The sequence below is a fragment of the Symsagittifera roscoffensis genome, chromosome 10 (genome assembly GCF_963678635.1).
Source record: "Symsagittifera roscoffensis chromosome 10, txSymRosc1.1, whole genome shotgun sequence".
NCBI classification, from domain to species: Eukaryota; Metazoa; Xenacoelomorpha; order Acoela; family Convolutidae; genus Symsagittifera; species Symsagittifera roscoffensis.
In genome coordinates this window covers 31,731,917-31,758,271 of record NC_087071.1, presented here as the reverse complement: position 1 = coordinate 31,758,271, position 26,355 = coordinate 31,731,917, and the positions used below count along the sequence as shown (strand labels likewise).

The following is a 26,355-nucleotide window of genomic DNA, read 5'->3' as shown; positions in this document are numbered from 1 at the left end:
AGATTGTTGGTACTGCCCTAAGCACTTAGCGAGGGTTGAAAATTAGAACTAACTGTAGTATTCCTAAAGCAACGAAGATATCCGTAGTTATAATTTTCTGCTCCTGCAATCTTGGAAAAATTGTGTCGAAAAAACTTTTATTAAAAAATTTAGTTTTTTAAAGCTTCCCTTCTCGAAAAAAAATCAAAAATGTTTATTTCTTGAGATCTAGGATCGTCGGAATCTTTCACCGCCGACCGTAACCATGGTGTTTTCAAAAACAAATTGTGATTTTTGACAACTTTTATCAAGACATCTCAGATCTAGATCAATTAAAAAACCTCAAAGTTAGAGTACAAGCAAAAATTTGAAATCAAAAATGCAATAAAATTTTTCGAACAGAAAGCAAAAAAAATCGAATTTAATCGAATCCGATTTGATCTAATTGTCTCATACTTAGCATTTATTTAGCACAGTAAATTTTCAGTTTTACACAAGTTTTTCAGGTAGTCTTTCGAGATTTGACCAAACTCACCAAGGACGATCTACAACAAAAGTTACTAACTTCTGAAGAGCGAATTGCAAAGCTACAAGACATCGAGATCGATGACCTAAAATACCGACAGCAGTTGAGGAGATCCCTTGGCATAAATGCACCAGCTAGTACGTGGGGCAAACATTCTAACCAATCAGAGTTTAAGAAAACTTCCAACCAATCAGCATCGAAAAGATATTCGGATCAATCAGCTTGGAAGAAATATTCTAACCAATCAAAAGCACCGAACATTGCTGGATCAATCGGTTCTATTAGTTCAAAAACCGATTATCCAATGTTTACATCGAGAAGCAATTACAGCGGAGATGCAGCTTTTTATAAAGACGGTCACGAGTTTCGCAATGGCGATTCGAAAAAGGCACTCAAAGATGGAGATTTTGATCTCGATGAGATTTTCTCTGCGGCAGAGCAGGTTAGTTTTCAGTCATCAAAAAAACACCCGTTTTCAGGCTTTTTAAAAACTTTTAATGAACAAATTGATCATTTCAACATCAATAGTACTACAAAAAAACTATAGTAATAATTTCTGATGGATTGAATCTGTTAAAATACAGAAGCCGAACCGAGCTTCCCGGCACTTGCGATACAACTCACGCATTAAAATGCAATTTAGTAGGTGCAAAATAAGACGGCAGCCATGAAATCCGAAAAATTTTTGAAAAACCTCAAAAAAGTTATTTGAAAAAAAAACTTCAAATGTATGTACCAAATGGTGTTTAATTTGAGGAAAACAAATCGAAAAAAAGGTTCCATAGTCGAAGTAGAATTGAAATAACAATTACCGAACGGCAATTGCGTGAACATTGGTTGGGTAGGCGTCCGTTATTCAAAGAAGCAAGAATTCGTTTTAAAACTTCAAGCTGTTACGTTCCCGAAGCACAAAAACTCAGCAAAACCTACTTTTGCCCTTTTAACGACCTATTTTGAGAAAATTAATTAGATTTATCATATGCTCAAACCATTTAAACCAAAAAATTTTCAAAGGAAAAACAATCATGAAAATGAAAAATATGCTAAATTCACCTGCATCTTTACAAATGTTAGATACAGCTTTCTGAAATGATGAGAACACACTGATCATTAAAAAACAATTTTCGAGAAAATAGGCCGCCATCAAACCACCAGACAAACGACAATTCAAGTTGTTCCACAGTTTTTTTTTTTTCGTTTTCATAGGCATAAAAGGACTCCCAAGGCGTCCGTTCACTTTACCAGGAATAACCAATTAGGAAGTTACTGAGGCTTCATAATGAAGCAAAGCCATTTTCTTACAGATTTGAAAGCAAAGTTGTTTACGGAAAATTTAAATACTAATACAATGCTATTACAACCTGAACTCTCGCAAATGCCATTACAATCTGAGTTTGTCAAAAAAAAAAAACAATTTTTACAAATGCTCGTCAAAAAATCCAACATCAATTTTTTTAATAAAATTAATTTGGGTCGCAAGCATTACTATATCTCAGATATTCCCTTAAGACACTGCTTTAATGTATAACAGCTTGAAAAACAAAACAGGTTTAAAAACCAGCAAAACACAGTTGAAACGGTCTTTTCTTCTAGTTTTCTTGCAGAAAATCTGGTCTGACAATTTACATGAGAATTGCTTTGAAAAATTGAGACAAGATAACTATTTGTAGAAACTATGCAAAACTAGATGAACTTTTTGTAGAAACTATGCAATAAAGAGCATTCTTTTCTACAGTATAAATAGAACTTACACGGTATTTTTTGGGACTAGCCTATAACATAAGCATCTCTTTTTCTTAGAATTCGTATGAAAATGACTGCATTTGACTCGACACTCATTCGCTATTTGAAGATTTATTTTTTTCAAATTTCCACTACTGAAATGCAGCTTCCTGAATCAAAAGTGCCAACAAAATAGCACTTTTACTCAAATATGAAGCTGAGCTTCGCACCATTTGCGATACAAAAAAGCATAGAAACATAAGACAAATGCCTCGAGAGTAGTTGTTTAGGCAAACATGCCAGACATTCGAATATTAAATTAGCAACAAAACAACTACTATGAAAAGGAAACAGCCAACCTTCCTAAAACTGCAATGAACAACACTTGCACTTGCAATTACAAGGAAACTGGCTTACAGCACAAGAAAAATCCGTGATGTTGCAACTAAGCCGACAATCTTTAAGCAGACACCAATTGAGCCAAAAAAAAAATATTGATTTTTTTAAGAAAGTTTCAAGCTCACTTGAAAGTACAAAGAACAGTACTTGCAAGCAGCTACAATGAAAGTTGCTAACAGCAAAATCTGTGATGTGGCAACGTAGCCGCCAAACTTGCGAAGACAAAACAAAGTCCGACAATTCATTTTTATCCGGAAAAATTTTCAATTACATACATACTACAAAAATCCTACTGGGATTCCAACCCAGAAGTTAGGATGCAAAGGCGACGTTGTTACCTCTAGATTAAGTGCGAAGGACTAAGTGAAAACCTCGAAGTTGTCAAGATTCAATAAAAGAAAGTGAAAATTGGTTTAAAAAATTTGTTTACTGGATGGAAAAGTCTAGGTCCCGATTAAAGACACCTGCTTTTGCATGTGTAAAGAAGCACTAAAGTTACTTTCAAATGTACCGCCAAAAAACTAGCATTTTTAAAAGCACAAAAATTAACATTTTCGAATGTTCTACCAAGAGAAGCACTTGGCGACTTAAATTGGAACAAAAGTTGCATCGTTCAATCACACTTAGCTTCGCTTGTGCACATAGTTTTTGGTCGTATTTGGCATCTTTCTCGTTTGTATAAATTGCTTTCACCTAATTTTCCATCCCATAATTGTATCAAATTACTTTTTTTTTCTTCAGAGAACTAGAAGAAGTAACGCACATCATATTCTGACCTCAGAGAGCAGTCAACAGTATGCTTCAAAACCAACCAGAGCGAAACTTCTTCAGACATTTCCTTTTGTCACCGATGCACATCAAATAACAGATCCTTACCTTTACCCATGTGAAATAGTACACGCCAAGACGAGGACTAAAGCGAATGCCATCTTGGAGAAAATTGCTAACTATGAACAGAACTCCCATTCTTAATCGATAGCAAAAACGTTAACTTCATTGTAAATTATGTTGATACTTAAATTCATTTGAAAACATAATTCTGATCTGATCATTTCGGTTTAATGTTCGAAAAGCTCGACGAAACGTTCAAAAATTTTATAAAGTCCTCACATCGATAGACCCACCCATCCTGAAGTAAGATGTTCCTTGTCTTAGTTTAAAAGATCAACTACAAAAATGGATTAGATTGTCACAAAATTAGACAACAGAATATTTTATACTAATAAATCTAGATGTACAAAGTACACATGATGAAATGCGGTTAGTTTGTAAGTTATCACTTCCATTGCTGATGCAAAAAGATGAATTAAAATTTGCACTTTTCAAGTTGAGAAATTTTGTACAAGGAATTGGTCTTAATTTAGCGAGCTAGTTTTTGAACAAATAATGAGCGCCAATACAATTTAAAAGAAAATGATTTAGATGAAATTCAACACAAAATAACTCGCCAGCGCGATAACAGCTTCATATCGAAATTTAGTTAACCTTGGAGAAAAATGAATTTACAGCTATAAAAGTTCTTGTAACAAATCGTATTGGTGTGACATATCTAAATGACATAATATTGGTGTGTACCCACATAGCCATAGACGCACACTCGGATAACGGAAAAGAATAAAATCTTACAATAATTCAAAACTTTGATTCAAGCACAGAGATTTCCAAAACCTATTTTTAGCCCACGGTGTCAATAATAGTCTGGATCAATAGGACATCAAGTAAATAGCTAGCCGATCATTTTCAGATCCTTTGGCGACAAAAATTAGGTTTTAAATTAGGGCTAAACCATGAGAAAAATTGGACATCACTTGGTTGAAAAGTCTCTAGGGAAGTAAGCAAAGGAATGACGAGAAAAATCAACGAATTTCGTTTGAAAGTCGACCAAAAAAACAACTTCGTTAAATTCTTACTTGCAACTCAGAGATTGTTCTATCCGTCGAGACCTTGTGGGAGGGTTGGTTACCGGTGGTAACCCTTCGGGGTTATTTTCGGAGGACACGGTTAACCCACCTGGCTAGCGTCGTGGTGTCCCAGTAAAAGTGACCACTAAAAGTGACCACTAAGGGTCCTGAGAGCCGCTAGGGCTATTAAGTAGGTACCCTATCAGGGTACAAGGGGCGCTAGGCCCACGCACAAGGTGCGTCTATTGCAGCCATGCTCTATTGGCCAGGGACCGCTAGGGTCCACCCCCGGGCAGATGGTTGTAGAAAGCTCGCAGCCCATAGGACCGTCCATAAGGGGCGGTCAGGTCTCGTTAGGAGACAAAAACGAAGGCCTCACAACCCACTAGGGGATCCGGGCACTCAAGGATAAGCTTGTTCGAGATGGGGTATGCGAAGGTAGTTAAGGCCCGCCGGCCTGTCCTCTTTCCCTCATTGGGGAAGCAGGGGCAGTAACCGCGCACTTGCACGGCCTTCTACTCTAGCTAGGCTCTAGCTTGTATGTCTTGTAGCTTCAACAGAGCATGGACTTTTCAAAGAGGAAACCTCACATGTTGGTCGCCTCAAGGTTGATAGAGATTAGCTTTTGGAAGTTGCGACGAGTTGTTCCAATTTCTGTCATTGCATTGCCTGATGACTTGAGTAATTCATTTGTTTGTGTGCAGGAAAACACAAAAAAAAATGAATTACTCAAGACCTCAAGCAATGTATAATGTTCGTTAATTGTTCGAAAACAAAAGCAAGTCACATAGTTATGCGGCTGAAACCCGCATAAAAATGGACTTGTTTTTGTTTTCAAGCAATACACGTACATGACAGAAATTGGAACAATTCATTCCAAATTCCAAGAGCTACTGCCCGGGTCGGCCACATAGTGGTTTGCTCAAAGAAGGGCACTTTTATCTCTATCAGCCTTGAGGGAACCAGCAGTGAGCGTTCACCTTTTAAAAAAAGTGCTCTGGGCTAATGTTGTTACCTCCCTGGGACTCAGGTCGTTTGTTGTTTTTTTCTCGTAAAATCAAGGACGTAGGTTCCGAGTTACAGGTTTCTGAGTGTAGATATGTTGTTGTTGAGTTTTTCTCGTAAAATCGATACGAGTGTTTAATTATTGACGTTTGACATGAGAATTTTTTCAATGTGAGGGTTTCGTACAATGTGCGTATGACCATGTTCTTCTATGAGTTGTGTTCTACGGACACGTAGGTTCTGAGTTAGCGGAAAAGATAAGCAGAGATGGAGAAACTGCTAATGAAAACGCACAAAAATTTTTATTGCGAAGGAATCAAATGGCAGGCCGTCAGTGAGACAGAAATGAAGTTATTGCGTTTGTTTGCCAACTTAAGGCAGAAAATGAATTGACAGCACCATTATTTGTTGGTACCCATGCATGCCGACACTTTTTTCTCATCGGAGGATCAAAAGGATTTTGTGAAAAACTGGTCCCGATCAATCCTTCGACAGCATGGGATGCAGCATTTTGATCTGACAACCACAGCCTACAGAAAACTAATGACCACGAACTGGAAGGAAACAGTGCCTGACCCCAAAACCCTGGAGGCATTTACCACAGCATACGGTGCATACAGCAAAAACTGCTAGGCGGTTCTACAAATTGGAGAGGACAAAAAAGCAGAACGCTGCAATAACAAGTGTATATACCAATAGAGTGCTGGATGAGCCAGCAAATCAAGTCGCCTGTTTTACTCAAGGACCCGCGATTGGGGAAGTGGCGGAAGAAGAGTTCAAGGAAACACCCTTTGAAACCACAATCCAGCTAGAAAAAGACGATGATGCGGAGATTCAAAAAGAAAATAGTTAAGTAGAAGAGGAATTTAAAAGCAGCGGAGACATGAAAAATGAGGAAGTAAACATCATCTCGTTTCTGAAAACGAGAAAGTCAAGACCAAACATGGCCGCGTATGTGCTGAGTGAAGAGGACTACAAAACAGTTGCAGCGCTTTATCTTAGTCATCGGGGGAAGCAGCCGAACTTCTAAACAAGTTCAGACATATGAACCTCCCAATGAATTTAGAAGCATTCAAAAGCCTCTTCAAGCAGATTAAGAAGCATCTTGAAGATTGGAACCTGAAAACTAAATAAAGTAAAACGTCCTATGTACCAGTTACGATAAAACTTTTGTAATATTTTTTAAGCAGTAAAAACCAAAATCGTAGCATGGTTGATTTTCAGCAACTGGCGTTTCCTTTTTTTTTGGTTTTCAATTCCTTTGGGTTTTTCACTTCCAACTTTTGCTTTAATTAGTGGACTTTTTTTCAGCTAAGTACTCAGTTCAAACAGGACTACGAGCTTCTAGTTCTTACCTATGTTTCCTGTTCGCCTGATAGAATTTAACAATGTTATATTTTGGTCTAGTTTTATAATGATGTAAATTGATGATGAATTTTTTCTAGATACGTGAAAACTTGTTTCGAAAATGATGAAAGGTATGAAAACGAAGAAGCTGGACCGAGGACACTTAAATAGAAGATTCGAGCGATATAACATTGAGAAGTGGATTGAGAGGGACCCTGAGGAGAAATTCGTTGTGAGAGATTGTGGAGCAAAAGGAAAAGGACTATTTGTGCGACAGGACGTAAACAAAGGAGACTTCTTGTTGTTTTATCGGGAAAGCGACTTGATAAAGAGAGCTACTGCAAAACAAGCCAAGAAGAGGATAACACTTATGTTTTTGTCAACGAAAAACACAACTTTTACATTGACGCCAAGGATCCGAACAGTGGTTTGGCGCGTTTCATCAACGACTGCTCGAACGAGAAACCAAACTGCGATCCAAAGTTGTATATAGACACCAAAGGACAAAAGCATATAAAAATTGCAGCAATAAGAGACATTGCCCGTGGACAGGAGTTGTTGTACGACTATCGAGGAATCTAGATGCCCTAGAGGATTCAAAGCAGAGACAACGACTCGGAATCCTTCATACAGACAGACTACAGTTCCATATGAGGATACAATCTCTAAAGTATCAGCGGATGAATCGGTGTCAATAGAAACAGAAAGTGATGCATCAGACGAACTTATCAGTACTGACGACGAAGAAGGAACCATCCCGGACAAGCCAATAGGAGAAGTATTCAAGGAGCGACCCGATTTGTTATATGCAACAACTTCGGAAAAAGATTTGCTTCCATAGGACAACCCAGATCGTAAATACCTTACAATTGATTTTCCTCTTCACAAAAAAGGTAAAGAGATTTGAAATGCCGCCTTCAAGAGAAAGAGGGCCAATTGAAGACAAAATTGAAACGACGAAAAGAAGAAAGGAGAATAGTGAAGAGAAAAAGTCACAAGAATCACCCCAAGGAGCTTGTCTGCACTGTGACTACTCCATTTCTTTTGTGGAAGAAATGATTGGACACCAGCGCGAGTGCAGTATGAAGCCCTGTTTGAAAAACCTCCAATCATCAATGAGCAGAAAATGCACTCTTTCATGAGCTGTTTTCAGTGTTTCAAGGTTGTTTCAAAAGCCCATTTTGTGGACATGAAACAACATATACAAGAGGAGCATGGGTTGAAATTGGATCCATTTGAAACCTATTGCCTGTAAAACCTCGCTGATGCTTCGTTCCAACTGAGTGTGCCATGTCAAGAGGTCTATCATTTGGAACTTAAAAATGACCCTGACTATGTGATTCCCCAGCGGAGGCATAAGTGTAACCCAGAGCCTTCGTCTAGCTCGTGTTCTGAAAGTGAGGACGAAGATGTAACAGCGAAGAACGACCTTGAGAGTACGAAATTGAAACAGTACGACTGCAGTTTCTGCAGTGATTCGTTCTCCTCAGGCGACACTCCGAGAAAACACTTCAGAACCGGGCACAAAGTCAAGGAAGACAATTGTAAATATTCTGCAAAAAGTTCATCTGCAGCGAATAAACAAAGGCAGAAGAAAATTCTTATGTCTGGAATGTCTCGAGATTGTCGACGAGAAGTTCAGACATAAGCTGAGCGTAAAGAAAGGGAGCAAGCCAAAATTCGGTAACCACGAGCCACAGTGGTTAACGGTAAACTCGCTTGCAGATCTTCCTCAGTTCATCCGGGATAAAGCTGCGAAAACAGAGGAAGAGCTGGATGAAAAGTACCTTACACGCAAGACATATAACTTTGCGGAACTTCTGGCAGAATACAAAAAGATGAGGCTGAAGGATATTGAAATGAACATGTCCTCATCGTTCACGACGAAGAAATTGAATGGCAAAATAAGCAAGCTGCGAAGCGCTTGTATAATAACGAAAGGACTTACTGATGCCTCCAAAACTGAGGAATGGCTTTATACTTGCGATAAAGATCTGGCGCCGAAGTCCATCATGAACATTCTGCGCGACTTGAAGCACTTTATTGACCAGTTTCTTATTCCAAAATACGGAACAAAAAATGCTAAAGTCGATTTCACGAGATTCGTGAAAATGATTGATACTCTGATTTCGAAGGAATACAGAGCAAACATAGGACGTCAACAATTGTCGAGAAAGGCTTATGAGCAATCGTTGCCGGAACCCAAAGAAATAAAAGAATTGAGTAAACGAACCTTGTCTTGGTTGCAGGAAACGCTAACGCCGCATACAGAGTCTTTGAATCAAGAAGCTTTCAGAAAAGTGCTTCTTAACTGGATGACACTGATGCTGCTAAGGAATGCAACACGATTGGGAACAATTTCATTGTTCCGAACAGAGTATCTGAACCACTCCCACTACAGCCAATCACTGGGTATGTTCTGCCTTGAACTTGCGCCAGAAGGGCTGCAGAGTATCCGCAAAGTACCCGGAGAGCGGAAAAGATTAGTAGAGATGGAGAAACTCCTAATGAAAACGCACAAAAAATTTTATTGCGAAGGAATCAAATGGCAGGCCGTCAGTGAGACAGAAATGAAACTATTGCGTTTGTTTGCCAACTTGAGGCCGAAAATGAATTATCAGCACCATTATTTGTTTGCACCTATGCATGCCGACACTTTGTTCTCATCAGAGGATCAGAAGTGTTTTGTGAAAAACTGGTCCCGATCGATCCTTCGGCAGCTTGGGATGCAGCATTTGGATCTGACGACCACAGCCTATAGAAAACTAATGGCCACGAACTGGAAGGAAACAGTGCCTGACCCCAAAACACTGGAAGCGTTAACACAGCATACGGGGCATACAGCAGAAACTGCTAGGCGGTTCTACAAATTGGAGAGGACAAAAAAGCCGAACGCTGCAATAACAAGTGTATATACCAATAGAGTGCTGGATGAGCCAGCAAATCATGTCGCCTGTTTTACTCAAGGACCCGCGATTGGGGAAGTGGCGGAAGAAGACTTCGAGGAAACACCCTTTGAAACCACAAACCAGCTAGAAAAAGACGATGATGCGGAGATTCAAAAAGAAAATAGTTAAGTAGAAGAGGAATTTAAAAGCAGTGGAGACATGAAAAATGAGGAAGTAAACATCATCTCGTTTCTGAAAACGAGAAAGTCAAGACCAAACATGGCCGCGTATGTGCTGAGTGAAGACGACTACAAAACAGTTGCAGCGCTTCATCTTAGTCACGGGAGAAGCAGCCGAACTTCTAAACAAGTTCAGACATATGAACCTCCCAATGAATTTAGAAGCAATCAAAAGCCTCTTCAAGCAGATAAAGAAGCATCTTGAAGATTAGAACCTGAAAACTAAATAAACTAAAACGTCCTATGTACCAGTTACGATAAAAACTTTTGTAAAATTTTCTAAGCAGTAAAAACCAAAATCGTAGCATGGTTGATTTTCAGCAACAGGCGTTTACTTTTTTTTGGTTTTCAATTCCTTTGCGTTTTTCACTTCCAACTTTTGCTTTAATTAGTGGACTTTTTTTCAGCTAAGTACTCAATTCCAACAGGACTACGAGCTTCTAGTTTTTACCTATGTTTCCTGTTCGCCTGATAGAAATTAACAATGTTATATTTTGGTCTAGTTTTATAATGATGTAAATTGATGATGAATTTTTTCTAGATAGTTGAAAACTTGTTTCGAAAATGATGAAAGGTATAAAAACGAAGAAGCTGGACCGAGGACACTTAAATAAAAGATTCGAGCGATATAACATTGAGAAGTGGATTGAGAGGGACCCTGAGGAGAAATTCGTTGTGAGAGATTGTGGAGCAAAAGGAAAAGGACTATTTGTGCGACAGGACGTAAGCAAAGGAGACTTCTTGTTGTTTTATCGGGAAAGCGGCTTGATAAAGAGAGCTACCGCAAAACAAGCCAAGAAGAGGATAACACTTATGTTTTTGTCAACGAAAAACACAACTTTTACATTGACGCCAAGGATCCGAACAGTGGTTTGGCGCGTTTCATCAACGACTGCTCGAACGAGAAACCAAACTGCGATCCAAAGTTGTATATAGACACCAAAGGACAAAAGCATATAAAAATTGCAGCAATAAGAGACATTGCCCGTGGACAGGAGTCAGGGGCTCCGTAAAAATAATGGTAGTGGAATAATTTTTGATAAATAATTTATTTCGACTAACTTAAAATAAAAATTATGTATTTTTCGAGAACTTTTAGGGAAATTATTTATTTCTCGCGTATGGAATATTACAATAATTCCAGAAATTATTTTATCTAAGGTTCACTGCGAACAACGCGTCACATCATTACGTCATTCATTACGTCAACCAAATGCAAGCTGCTGCGAAAATCCTTCCACTTTACTTTCTCGCAGTGTTGTTTACCTTTCAGTTCTGCATGTGCACACAGTGTTGGCATGAATAAGCACGTTGTTAAATAATACTTCACGCAGAAGCTGAAAAAAGGGTTTTCAAATTTGCAAAACATCTACAACTGGCTGGAATGGATAATAATGGGCTATCATCCATTTTCATTCTGCGAAAATGAGTATACAAGGAAATTTGCCACTAGTTTACAGCCCATATCAGTCGGAAGAATTCCCTCCTATGAAGACTCACCTCGCGAAAAACGCGGTTATAGTAGCGAATCGATGTTTTGAAGATGCGGTTGTCAAATGTATTGAAAACAAGTTCCAAGAACTTACCGAAGACGAGAAGAACGCACTAAAGGCGTTTGAGAAGCAAGTTATTGAGGGGAACAATTCAACCGGGAGCAATTTTGCCAAAGGACTGCTGCAAGCGAAACGGCTGAAAACCGGGGACAACGGTTATGTTTCCTTGCAATAGGTACCCGGAACATCAAATGCCTGTGAGCGGCTTTTCAGTCGGGCGAAACTCAACATTGGGTATTTGCGCCACAATATGAGTCCAATGCACGTTGAGGCAGAGCTGTTCCTCTGCGTCAACAAAGAGTACTGGGACGCTGAACTCATATCCAAAATTCTGTGAGAAACTCACATTATTCCACTGTGCCATTTTATTTTTTTCAATTTGGAATAATTTAATTATGGCCATTATTTTTTTTTCTTCTGAGAAATAAAAATTATTTAGGGATTCCAAAAAGTTAGGGAAATAATTTAGGGGCTAGTAGCCATATAATGGAAATAAATTTTACGGAGCCCCTGACAGGAGTTGTTGTACGACTATCGAGGAATCTAGATGCCCTAGAGGATTCAAAGCAGAGACGACGACTCGGAATCCTTCATAAAGACTACAGTTCCATATTGGGATACAATCTCCAAAGCATCAGTGGATGAATCGGTGTCAATAGAAACAAAAAGTGATGCATCAGACGAATTTATCAGTACTGACGACGAAGAAGGAACCATCCCGGGCAAGCCAATAGGAGAAGTATTCAAGGAGCGACCTGATTTGTTATATGCAACAACTTCGGAAAAAGATTTGTTTCCATAGGACAACCCAGATTGTAAATACCTTACAATTGATTTGCCTCTTCACAAAAAAGCTCAAAAAAGATAAGCAGCGCCGCCTTCAAGAAAAAGGGGGCCAATTGAAGACAAAAGTGAGACGACGAAAAGAAGAAAGGAGACCAGTGAAGAGAAAAAGTCACAATAATCACCCCAAGGAGCTTGTCTGCACTGTGACTACCCCATTTCTTTTGTGGAAGAAATGATTGGCCACCAGCGGGAGTGCAGTGTGAAGCCCTGTTTGCAGGAACCTCCAATCATCAATGGGCGAAAAATGCACTCTTTCATGAGCTGCTATCAATGTTTCAAGGTTGTTTCGAAAGCCCATTTTGTGGACATGAAACAACATATACAGGAGGAACATGGGTTGAAATTGGACCCATTTGAAACCTACTGCCTGTATAACCCCGATGATGCTTCGTTCCAGTTGAGTGTGCCATGTCAAGAGGTTCATGACTTGGAACTATAAAATGACCCCGACTACGTGATGCCCCAGCGGAGGCATAAGTATAACCCAGAGCCTTCGTCTAGCTCGTGCTCTGAAAGTGAGGACGAAAACGACCTTTAGAATACGAAGTTGAAACAGTACGACTGCAGTTTTTGCAGGGATTCGTTCTCCTCAGGCGACAGTCTGAGAAAACACTTCAAAACCGGGCACAAAATCAAGGAAAACAAAATTGTGAATATTCTGCAAAAAGTTCATCTGCAGCGAATAAACAAAGGCAAAAGAAAATTCTTATGTCTGGAGTGTCTCGAGATTGTCGACGAGAAGTTCAGACATAAGCTTAGCGTGAAGAAAGGGAGCAAACCGAAATTCGGTAACCACGAGCCAAGGTGGTTAACGGTACAAACGCTTGCAGATCTTCCTCAGTTCATTCTGGATCAAGCTGAGAAAACAGAGACAGAGCTTAATGACAAGTATCTTAAAAGCAAGACATATAACTTTGAGGAACTTCTGGAAGAATACAAAAAGCTGAGGCTGAGGGATATTGAAATGAACAAGTCCTCATCGTTCACCAGCAAGAATTTGAACGGCAAACTAAGCAAGCTGCGAAGCGCTTGTATAATAACGAAAGGACTTACAGATGCCTCCAAAATTGAGGAATGGATTTATACTTACGATAAAGTGCTGGCGCCGAAGTCCATCATGAACATTCTGCGCGACTTGAAGAATTTTATTGACCAGTTTCTCATTCCAAAATACGGAACACAAAATACTAAAGTCGATTTCACGAGATTCGTGAAAATGATTGATACTCTGATTTCGAAGGAATACAGAGCAAACAGAGGACGTCAACAATTGTCGAGGAGGGCTTATGAGCAATCGTTGCCGGAACCCAGTGAAATAAAAGAACGGAGTAAACGAACATTGTCTTGGTTGCAGGAAACGCTAACGCCGCAAACAGATTCTTTGGATCAAGAAACTTTCCGAAAAGTTCTTCTTAACTTGATGACACTGATGCTCCTAAGGAATGCGACGCGATTGGTAACAATTTCATTGTTCCGAACAGAGTATCTCAACTACTCCCACTACAGCCAATCACTGGGTATGTTCTGCCTTGAACTTGCGCCAGAAGGGCTGCAGGGTATCCACAAAGGACCCGGAGAGCGGAAAAGACTAGCAGAGATGGAAAAACTGCTAATGAAAACGCACAAAAGTTTCTACTGCGAGGGAATTAAATGGCAGGCCGTCAGTGAGCTGGAAATGAAACTTTTGCGTCTGTTTGCCAACTTGAGGCAGAAAATGAACTGTCAGAACCATTATTTGTTTGCACCCATGCATGCCGACACTTTGTTCTCATCAGAGGATCAGAAGTGTTTTGTGAAAAACTGGTCCCGATCGATCCTTCGGCAGCTTGGGATGCAGCATTTGGATCTGACAACCACAGCCTATAGAAAACTAATGGCCACGAACTGGAAGGAAACAGTGCCTGACCCCAAAACACTGGAAGCGTTAACACAGCATACGGGGCATACAGCAGAAACTGCTAGGCGGTTCTACAAATTAGAGAGGACAAAAAAGCAGAACGCTGCAATAACAAGTGTATATACCAATAGAGTGCTGGATGAGCCAGCAAATCAAGTCGCCTGTTTTACTCAAGGACCCGCGATTGGGGAAGTGGCGGAAGAAGACTTCGAGGAAACACCCTTTGAAACCACAAACCAGCTAGAAAAAGACGATGATGCGGAGATTCAAAAAGAAAATAGTTAAGTAGAAGAGGAATTTAAAAGCAGTGGAGACATGAAAAATGAGGAAGTAAACATCATCTCGTTTCTGAAAACGAAAAAGTCAAGACCAAACATGGTCACGTATGTGCTGAGTGAAGAGGACTACAAAACAGTTGCAGCGCTTTATCTTATTCATCGGGAGAACCAGCCGAACTTCTCGGCAAAGTTCAGACATATGAACCGCCCAATGAATTTAGACGCAATCAAAAGCCTCCTCAAGCAGATAAAGAAGCATCGTGAAGATTAGAAGCTGAAAATTGAATAAACCAAACGTCCTATGTACCAGTTACGATAAAACTTTTGTAATATTACAGGATCATTGATTGTAGTAATCATGTTATGTTTATACTGTGAATCGTATCAATTCAACATTTGTAAGTTTTTAATCTTATCAATTGTAGTAATTGATCCAAAAAAAATGAAAGCTTTGGCTTGCAAAAAAATTTAAAAAAAAACAAAAAAGGAACTGATGTTCCACAAAAGAGAAAATTTTATTAAAAAATTGAGGGATCGATAGTGTCCGCCTCCACGTTGGCGATCCTGGATATACTCCCAAGTGAAACGGATGAACTAAGAGACACTAATTTTCAATTTGACAAATCACAAAGTTGAGGTTAGGTCGTTTTCGGCTATAATTTTGGGTTTTTGGGGAACTTCTTATATTTTTGGGCATTTATGGTTTATCAACAAGTACTTGTGTAGTTTCTGACGTTCTTCGCGCATTTAGTGGCTTGTGGATGGTTTTTGGCAGGTTTTGATTGTTTTTGGCAGTAAGTTAGATCCAGATAATTTTTTGTATTTATTTTCGGATTTTAGTGACTGTGGGAGTTTGGTGGTGACTTTTGATCGTTTTTGGTCATTTTACAGTTTTTAGGTTTTGTGGTGTTTTGTTGTGATTTTGGGCATTCTGAGACTTTTTTAGTCTTTTGTTAGTAGTCGCACAACTTTTAGGGCGTTTTGGCGAAAAAGTTAGGGTTAGGTCTTTTTTGGATACTTTTTTGTGGCTTTTGGAAAATTTGTGAAATTTTTTGGGCATTTTTGTTTTTCAACAAATATTTGAGTGTTTTTTGGTGTTCTTTGAGCATTTGGGGATGTTTGACGGTTTTTGTAAGTTTGGAAAGGGTAATTCAGAGGTGTCATCTTCTTGACAAAAAGACTAACCAGAAACGTTTCTTGTGCACCAAATGTACAAGTATCTTCGACCAAAAGCATCGCCACAAAGTGAAACAACAAGACAACACAATGAAAGATCCGCACCCACCAGAGAGGGTGATTGTAAGAAACGTGTGGGATCTACCACAGGAGTACCTGGAAAAAGCCAAAATCAGCAGCACCGGAGCAGAAGAGAGGTACATGACGAAAAAGACGTTCGGTTTCGAAAAATTATTGACCAAGTATAAGGCAATGCGAGAGAGACAAATTGCTGAAAACAAAGGAGGGAACTACAATTCGCATAACTTAAAAGGAATTATAGCGAAATTGAGAAATACGGTCATTTGTACTAAAGGAATGACCCAGCCCGGAGGAGTTGAAAAGTGGATAAAAATGTATCCTAAAGTAACGGCAAGAAAATCAATTGTTAATATGTTAAATGAGCTGAAGGTTTTCATGAATCAGTTGAAAGGAGTGATCGCTAATTTATGATTTCTTTTTAGAGAGATTTGATGCTTTGAAAAAGTTGAATAATTTGATTGCTTGAACATTATTGGAAAGATGCTGCGACTTGATCGAAACACCTCCCACGGAATTTCGACAAGTACTACTTAGGAAAATGGACGACAGAAGACCCCAAGGAAAAATTTGAAGTAAAGAAGGTTAATGAAGAAAAGGGCAAAGGACTGTTCGCAAAAATCCCGTTTGTGAGACAAGACTTTTTATTGTTTTACAGAGGTGAGAAAATCACTGCATACGAATACACCAAGCTGTGCGACGAGGGAAAGAACGAGTACGCTTTCGCATTCTAAGATCATAATTTGTACATAGATGCAGCTGATGAGTCATCAAGATTGGAAAGGTATATAAATGACTGTGGCGAGCGGCCCAACGCAAGGCCAAAAGTGTGGAATGATGGGAAGGGAAACCATCATATAATGATAGTCGCAGAACGAGACATAGAGCCCGGAGAAGAAATCCTCTATGATTATGGAGGAGATTTGCTGCCTTGGAGGATTCCCAAGGGGAAAAAACCAAAATTAGCTTCAGAATAAAGCGAATCCAACTGGACTGAACCCTATGGCTCCGTAACTTCTGAAATAAGAGCCAACCCTGATAACGAAAACGAAAGTGAAGAAATCGAAGAAGAAGTGTCAAATCAAGACGAGATAACGTACGATTACGATGACGAGATTCAAAATAGTGAGGCCAGTACGGAGGTACTATCGAGCGACCCAGACGATGAAACACCGCCACCTCGGATCAACTATGCTGATGCACAAAAGATACTTGCCAGGAAAACTGATGTTTTTGTTGAGGAAACTCCTCTTGTGCATGACACACCGGTCGAGGATCAGCAACGAGAATACTTCAAGATAACATTTCACTCAAGAAAAACAGGAAAAAAAAGAAAAGAGTTCCCCCATTCTAGGAAGCGAGGACCACCATCGGAACAAAATCAGGAGGAAATTGCAGCGACTGAACGGCAATACATGGGTCGAGAGTGTCGACCATGCACGATAAACCTTGCCCCGGAATACGATTGTTACTCTTCTGATGACACTGAAGACCCTTCGCCGCAAAAACTGCGCCTACAAAAGATCCAGCTCCGGAAGGTGGAAATCCCTACAAATCTCAGCTGTCTGGTGAAGCCTTTAAATGGAGGGACACGCTCTTGAGGAACATCAGAAATGGACAAAGCTGAAGGATGAAAAACTTATAAGGGTAACTCAGAGGTGTCATCTTCTTGACAAAAAGACTAACCAGAAACGTTTCTTGTGCACCAAATGTACAAGTATCTTCGACCAAAAGCATCGCCACAAAGTGAAACAACAAGACAACACAATGAAAGATCCGCACCCACCAGAGTGGATGATTGTAAAAAACGTGTGGGATCTACCACAGGAGTACCTGGAAAAAGCCAAAATCAGCAGCACCGGAGCAGAAGAGAGGTACATGACGAAAAGACGTTCGATTTCGAAACATTATTAACCAAGTATAGGGCAATGCGAGAGAGCCAAATTGCTGAAAACAAAGGAGGGAACTACAATTCGCATAACTTAAAAGGAATTATAGCGAAATTGAGAAATACGGTCATTTGAACTAAAGGAATGACCCAGCCCGGAGGAGTTGAAAAGTGGATAAAAATGTATCCTAAAGTAACGGCAAGAAAATCAATTGTTAATATGTTAAATGAGCTGAAGGTTTTCATGAATCAGTTCAAAGGAGTGATCGCTAATTTGAAAAAGATGGTAAAACGGCTCGGTCAAAGTCGAGACCACATAACGAGGGTGACCACAAGTAACTCTTTACCAGAAGCTGGTGAAATTCGACAACTTCGTGGAAAAGTGATCGAGTACCTCCAAAAAGTACTCACGAATGAAAACAGAAAAAATATAAATAGGGATGAATTCAGAAAGATATCAAACAACTTAACCGCGCTTCTCATATTCAGGAATTCTTCCAGAAGTGGAACGGCTTGCCTCTTGAGAACAGAGTTCCTCGCAAACAGGCACTATTCCGAGGAAAGGCGTTTTTATGTATTAGAACTTGCTCCGCCGGGAATGAAAGAGCTGAAGATGCGAGCTGGAGAAAGAAAGCGAGTGGTGGAAATGCAGAAAAAACTAGAAAAGACGCAAAAAATTTTTTACTGCGAGGGAGTCAAATATCCAGGACTCAACGAAACAGAAACGGAACTTCTGTTCAAGTTCGCACAATTACGCAAGAAACTTAACAGGGAGAGCAAATATCTCTTCGGCCCATGGGACCAAACTAATGAATCAAGTGAAGTGGACCAAAAGCAATACACAAAACATTGGGCAAGGAACATACCAAAGCAACATGGTATGCCCCATTTGATATTCAATTCAACTGTATATAGAAAATTGATGTCTTCAAATTTCAAGGACAAGATCAGCAGCAACCTTGTTCGCGAAGCCATCAATAAGCACACCGGCCACAGTGCCGCGACTGCAGCAAACTACTATGAAACTAAAACTGACAAGCTCAGAAATGCTGCTGTTACGTCTCTTTACGCGGATATGGTGCTTGGGGAAGAAGAAAACGAAAAAGTGGCAGAACAAATTGACAACCCTTGCAGCTCCAGAAGCATTAAATTACTCGCTGAGCCCTCTGAAGATGTGATGGAAGAACAACCGAACCTGGAGGAGGACGATGACAAGGACAATGACACTGATGAGAACATAAGTGAATCAGAAGAAGAACAAGAATCTGAGGTAGAAATCGAAAGTGTCTGCTCCATTGAGAGCAGTCGAAATAAGTCAACAGCACGCGAGCCAATTGTTACCTCAAATAAAATCGAAAAAGAAATTGACGATGTTCCGAACCAAGTTTGCGATGTTAAGACAATTCAATCTCTTATAAAAAATCGTGAACAGAGACCAGATCGACAGAAGTATGTTCTGAACGAGGTACATATGAAAACTCTCGCGCACCTGTATCTGTTGTTTATCCAGAAAGATCGCAATTTCTCGGCTGCTTTCCGGGAAAAAAAATCTGCCTCTTAACATTGATGCCGCGAAAATACTTTTAAACAAGTTTCGAAAATGCGTCAAAACTTGAACCTGTGAAATTTACTTGAATGAAAAAAACTTAGCGTTGATTGTTTTCAAATGTTCTCCTTTAAAATTGTTGAATAGTTTCTATACTGAAAAACCATAAAGCCTTGCTTAAAGAAAGTAGAAGACTTTGTTTCATATTTTTTGTTTGATTTTATATTGAGTCTTCTAATGCAGTAACCTAATTGATGTTTACGATTGATTACATTAAAAATTTGTCCAGTGAAAAAGAAACCACGGCTTCAAAAAAAAGTGAAAGATGAGAACTTCCAGTTCCAAAAAAGAGAAAATTTTCTCACAAAAAAAAGTTTATTATTCTATATCAGTGTTTATTATTCTATTTCGAAAGCAGAAATGCTAAAATGTGCCGTTGAGTATTTTTTTTTAATGTGTTACTTGAAAGCAGAAATGCTAAAATGTGCCGCCGAGTATGTTTTTTATTGAGTTACTTGAAAGCAGAAATGCTAAAATTAGCCGCTGAGTATGTTTTTTAATGTATTACTTGAAAGCAAAAATGCTAAAATGCGCATTTGAGTGATGCAGTGAATTGATTATGTCGGTGGTTTTTGACCTTGAGCCTCAAAAAACCTTAATTGGTTAGGAGGCGCTTGGTTGACTACTACAGACACTATGAAGTAAATTTTTAGAATGTATTTAGCATTTGTCAGAAAAACTAGTAGTTGGCAAAAAATGAAAGCCAGAAAAAAAACAGAACGCAAGTTCCACGAAACAAAGCTTTTAGGAAAATTTCATTTAAAAAAATTCTTAAGAACATCAAATTGAAATCTAAATGAGGCACTTTAATTTTTAATCTAACGTTTACCCTCAATTGGAACAATCATGAAAAAGAACGAAAAAGTAATAATCTTAGAGGCTTTCCCAAAAAAAATAGTTTTAGCGGGATCTAAAGTAACCGCCTCCAAGTAGGCGATCCTGGATAGCCCTGTGTGGAAACATCAGGGCGAACTGAGAGGCACAAATTGAAAATGTTTATATCAATAGAGTCAAAGAACATGCATCTTACTGCCAGCTAAGTCTTGTCAGTTCATTGGCTGCAATCTCGCTCTGATCGAGAGATCATTGCTGTTTATTAACCAATGCTGACGGGTTGAGATTACTCTCAACCCAACAATATTTTTGGGACCTATGGTGCCCGCCTCCCCGTTGGCGGTCCTGGATAGCCCTGTAGAAACGCAGGGTGAACTGAGAGGCACCAAACGTTTTTTCCTAAACTAAACACAGCTAACAACAGGTCCTGATAAAATCAAAAAATTGGAAATCGGAGAAAACCGTGTTTCTTTCGTTTTTTTTCCAATCAGATTATCTTATTCTTATTTTGGTGGTTTCCCCAAAATTTTTGGTACATTTTATGTTTTCGGACCAATTTTTATTAGTTTTTCGTGGTTTTTTTTATGAAATTTTGATCAATTTTCGTTTTTTTGTTTTTTTACGATCGAATTTCTTTTCGTTCATTTTTAGTTTTTGACCTTTTTCCTGTGCGTTTTGGTGTTTTCTGAGGTTCCAGAATGTGCATTGCTTCCAGTTTTTTTCACGATTTAAGCGGTTTTTTGTGTTTGACTTTTTGTGTTGTTAGAGACCGTTTTTGATTTTTTCATAACGACTTTACTTGTTTTCGTCAATTTTGGTTTTTTGAATGTTTTGGTGGTTCCCCTGAGTATTTTGTTACATTTTGAGGTTTCAGACCAATTTTCATACTTTTAGCAGTTTTTCTCATGATGTTTGACCAATTTACGTGTTTTACGTTTTTAATCGTATTTTTGGTGATTTTGGTGTTTTTGACCGTTTCACTGGGTGTTTTGACGTTTTTGGGGGTTTCAGACCAATTTTCATAACTTCTACCGGTTTTCCTATAATTTTCTGACCAATTTAGCAGTTTTTTGGTTTTTTTGACACCAAGTCGTTTTTGACGAATTTACGTGTTATACGTTTTTAATAGTATTTTTGGTGATTTTGGTGTTTTTGACCGTTTCACTGGGTGTTTTGACGTTTTTTGGGGTTTCAGACCAATTTTCATAACTTCTACCGGTTTTCCTATAATTTTCTGACCAATTTAGCTGTTTTTTGGTTTTTTTGACACCAACCCTAACCCGGAGGTCTGACCCCAAAGTAACTCGTTACCGGAACCTGGTGAAATTCTACAACTTCGTGGAAAAGTGATCGAGTATCTCCAAAAAGTACTCACGAATGAAAACAGAAAAAATATAAATAGGCATGAATTCAGAAAGATATCAAACAACTTAACCGCGCTTCTCATTCAGGAATTCTTCCAGAAGTGGAACGGCTTGCCTCTTGAGAACAGAGTTCCTCGCAAACAGGCACTACTCCGAGGAAAGGCGTTTTTATGTATTAGAACTTGCTCCGCCGGGAATGAAAGAGCTGAAGATGGGAGCTGGAGAAAGAAAGCGAGTGGTGGAAATGCAGAAAATACTAGAAAAGACGCATAAAAATTTTCACAGCGAGGGAGTCAAATATCAAGGCCTCAACGAAACAGAAACGGAACTTCTGGACAAGTTCGCACAATTACGCAAGGAACTTAACAGGGAAAGCAAATATCTCTTCGGCCCATGGGACCAAACTAATGAATTAAGTGAAGTAGACCAAAAGCAATACACCAAACATTGGGCAAGGAACATACCAAAGCAACATGGTATGCCCCATTTGATATTCAATTCAACTGTATATAGAAAATTGATGTCTTCAAATTTCAAGGACAAGATCAGCAGCAACCTTGTTCGCGAAGCCATCAACAAGCACACCGGTCACAGTGCCGCGACTGCAGCAAACTACTATGAAATTAAAACTGACAAGTTCAGAAATGCTGATGGTACGTCTCATTACGCGGATAAAGTGCTTGGGGAAGAAGAAAACGAAAAAGTGGCAGAACAAATTGACAACCCTTGCAGCTCCAGAAGCATTAAATTACTCGCTGAGCCCTCTGAAGATGTGATGGAAGAACAACCGAACATGGAGGAGGACGATGACAAGGACAATGACACTGATGGGAACAAAAGTGAATCAGAAGAAGAACAAGAATCTGAGGTAGAAATCGAAAGTGTCTGCTCCAGTGAGAGCAGTCGAAATATGTCAACCGCACGCGAGCCAATTGTTACCTCAAATAAAATCGAAAAAGAAATTGACGATGCTCCGATCCAAGTTTGCGATGTTAAGACAATCCAATCACTTATAAAAAATTGTAAACAGAGACCAGATCGACAGTAGTACGTTCTAAACGAGGTACATATGAAAACTCTCACGCACTTGTACCTGTTGTTTATCCAGAAAGATCGCAATTTCTCGGCTGCTTTCCGGGAAAAAATCTTAACATTGATGCCGCGAAAATATTTTTAAACAAGTTTCGAAAATGCGTCAAAACTTGAACCTGTAAAACTTACTTGAAAGAAAAAAAACTTGGCGTTGATTGTTTTCGAATGTTCTCGTTTAAAATTGTTTAATAGTTTCTATACTGAAAAACGAGAAAGCTTTGCTTAAAGAAAGTAGAAGACTTTGTTTCATATTTTTTGTATAATTTTATATTGAGTCGTCAAATGCAGTAACCTAATTGATGTTTACGATTGATTACATTAAAAATTTGTCCAGTAAAAAGAAGTCACGGCTTCAAAAAAAGTAAACGATGAGAACTTCCATTTCCAAAAAAGAGAAAATTTTCTCACAAAAAAAGTTTATTATTCTATATCAGTGTTTATTATTCTATTTTGAAAGCAGAAATGCTAAAATGTGCCGTTGAGTATATTTTTCAATGTGTTACTTGAAAGCAGAAATGCTAAAATGTGCCGCCGAGTAGGTTTTTTAGTGTGTTACTTGACAGCAGAAATGCTAAAATGTTCCGCTGAGTATGTTTTTTAATGTATTACTTGAAAGCAGAAATGCTAAAATGCGCGTTTGAGTGATGCAGTGAATTGATTATGTCAGTGGTTTTTGACCTTGAGCCTCAAAAAACCTTAATTGGTTAGGAGGCGCTCGGTTGACTACTACAGACACTATGCAGTAAATTTTTAGAATGTATTTAGCATTTGTCAGAAAAACTAGTAGTTGGCAAAAAATGAAAGCCAGAAAAAAAAAACAGAACGCAAGTTCCACGAAAGAAAGCTTTTAGGAAAAAATCATTTAAAAAAATTTCTTAAGAACATCAAATTAGTACATTGAAATTATTGCCTAAATGAGGAACTTTTATTTTTAATCTAACGTTTACCCTCAATTGGAACAATAATGAAAAAGAACGAAAAAGTAATAATAATCTGAGAAGCTTTCCCAAAAAAAAAAGTTTTAGCGGGATCTAAAGTGGCCGCCTCCAAGTTGGCGATCCTGGATAGCCCTGTATGGAAACATCAGGGCGAACTGAGAGGCACAAATTGAAAATGTTTTTATCAATAGAGTCAAAGAACAAGCAACTTACTGCCAGCTAAGTCTTGTCAGTTCATTGGCTGCAATCTCGCTCTGATCGAGAGATCATTGCTGTTTATTAACCAATACTGACGGGTTGAGATTACTCTCAACCCAACAATATTTTTGGGACCTATGGTGCCCGCCTCCCCGTTGGCGGTCCTGGTAGAAACGCAGGGTGAACTGAGAGGCACCAAGTTTTTTCCTAAACTAAACATAGCTAACAATAGGTCCTGATAAAATCAAAAAAATGGAAATCGGAGAAAACCGTGTTTCTTTCGTTTTTTTTCCAATCAGATTATCTTATTTTTATTTTGGTGCTTTCCCCAAAATTTTTGGTACATTTTATGTTTTCGGACCAATTTTTATTAGTTTTTAGTGGTTTTTTATGAAATTTTGATCAATTTTCGTTTTTTTTTGTTTTTTTTTTGCGATCAAATTTCTTTTCGTTCATTTTTTTAGAGTTTTTGACCTTCTTCCTGTGCGTTTTGGTGTTTTCTGAGGTTCCAGATCAATGCGCATTGCTTCCAATTTTTTTCATGATTTAAGCGGTTTTTTGTGTTTTTGTGCTTTTTTGTTGTTGTTAGAGACCGTTTTTGGTTCTTTCCTTATTTTTTCATAACGACTTTACTTGTTTTCGTCAATTTTGATTTTTTGAATGTTTTGGTGGTTCCCCTGAGTATTTTGTTACATTTTGAGGTTTCAGACCAATTTTCATACTTTTAGCAGTTTTTCTCATGATTTTTGACCAATTTACGTGTTTTACGTTTTTAATCGTATTTTTGGTGATTTTGGTGTTTTTGACCGTTTCACTGGATGTTTTGACGTTTTTTGAGATTTCAGACCAATTTTCATAACTTCTACCGGTTTTCCTATGATTTTCTGACCATTTTAGCTGTTTTTTGGTTTTTTTGACCCCAAGTCGTTTTTTGAAAAAACTCTGCCATTTTCCAACCCTAACCCGGAGGTCTGACCCCAAAGTCGTTTTCTGGATCGTTTTCTGAGTACAGTCAGACCGAGTCGTTTTCTGCGATCGTTTTCTGAGTATATAAAATTCCGCACAAAGTCGTTTTTTGAAAATGGCCCAACTCAGAAAACGACTTGGGTAGGACCCTAACCCTAACCCTTACCCTAACCCTAACCCTAAGCCTAGCCAAGTCAATTTATGAGGGTGGAACAACCAGTTTTTATGGCAATGGCTCAGAGGGTTTCCGAGCTCCTCGAACTTCGGGGATTAGTGTTTTGAGCATTTGAGGCAATAGTAAGACACCTTAATGAAAAAAACGGCTAGAAAAAGTTAGGTTTGGGCAAAAGTCAATTTTTGAGACTTTTTTGTCGGTTTGGAAAACATACTTAAAAGTTAGTTTTGGGCAATTTTTTATTTTTCCGGCAACCTCTGCTTATGTTCTTTCCAACTATATCAAAAAAAGCCCAAACCTAACAGTACTTTTTGATTTTTAGACAAAAAAGTGAAGTTTATGATTTTTGGCCCAAACCCAAAACTAAAAAAGCTGTATTTCAGTGAAAAATTAACCAATTTTAAAAATTGAGGTATCGTTGAGCGTTTCTTGGGCGAAGCAAGCTAGCTAAACTAAAAAAAAAATTAAGGGCTAACTTTCTAAACCTATCCAAAAAATGGGTAGTTAAGTGTAGTTACTGACAACCCGACCTGGACGGAACGGTTTGACCACAAGAAAAGTTCATAAGAAGATTCTTAGTTTATAAACTCTACTATACCTAATTTTTGACGAGAAACACGATGGTGAAGTCGTTTCTTGGATCCAACATTTTTTTTTGGGTCAAAATAGACATTTTTCAAAAACGCCCGCAAAAAGTCAATTTTTGAGCAGAATTTTTTTTTCTTAGGGTTAAGAAATGACCTAGGGTTAGAAACTCATCCATCATTTCCTTCTCTTGCTATAATTTGGCTATAAAGGGTTTGGTTAGAGGTTTCCATTGAGCCTATAAAATCCAAATTTGAAAAAAAATTCTTTGAGAAATTTGATTTTGAGCCAAAGCAAAAAGTTAGGTTTGGGGCGTTTCATTGATTTTTTTGGCTCAATTTTGCGTTTTTCTCTGAATATTCGGTTATTTTCGCTGATTTTTTGCATACGGACTCAAATGACGCTGTAGTTGCTGCCCTATACTCGCTATTATCAGAAAACCAAAAAAATGGCTTTTTATTCGGGCTTAATTTTCAACATGAAAAAACGTACACCAAAAAAATGATTTTTCGTGAAAAAATCCCTTTACGATGTTTTTTTATTCAATTGTATAGTTTGGCTATAAAGGGTTTGGTTAGAGGTTTCCAATGAGCTGATAAAATCTAAATTTGAAAAAAAATTCTTTGAGAAATTTGATTTTGAGCCAAAGCAAAAAAGTTGGGTTTGGGGCGTTTCATTGATTTTTTTGGCTCAATTTTGCGTTTTTCTCTGAATATTCGTTATTTTCGCTAATTTTTTGCATACGGACTCAAATGACGCTGTAGTTGCTGCCCTATACTCGCTATTATCAGAAAATAAAAAAAATGGCTTTTTATTTGGGCTTAATTTTCAACATGAAAAAACGTACACCAAAAAAATGATTTTTCGTGAAAAAA

General features: G+C 38.5%; 1 protein-coding gene and 1 long non-coding RNA gene across 2 annotated transcripts in view; one reads left to right on the top strand and one right to left on the bottom strand.

The window, feature by feature from the left end:
* LOC134855657 (uncharacterized) overlaps positions 1-26,355 on the bottom strand; it is a 505,026-nt gene that overhangs the window by 234,313 nt on the left and 244,358 nt on the right. The window lies entirely within an intron of this gene.
* Positions 584-3,952, top strand: LOC134855143 (uncharacterized). Its single transcript, XR_010164454.1, has 2 exons — positions 584-947; positions 3,368-3,952. It is a non-coding gene; the product is annotated as an uncharacterized LOC134855143 (long non-coding RNA).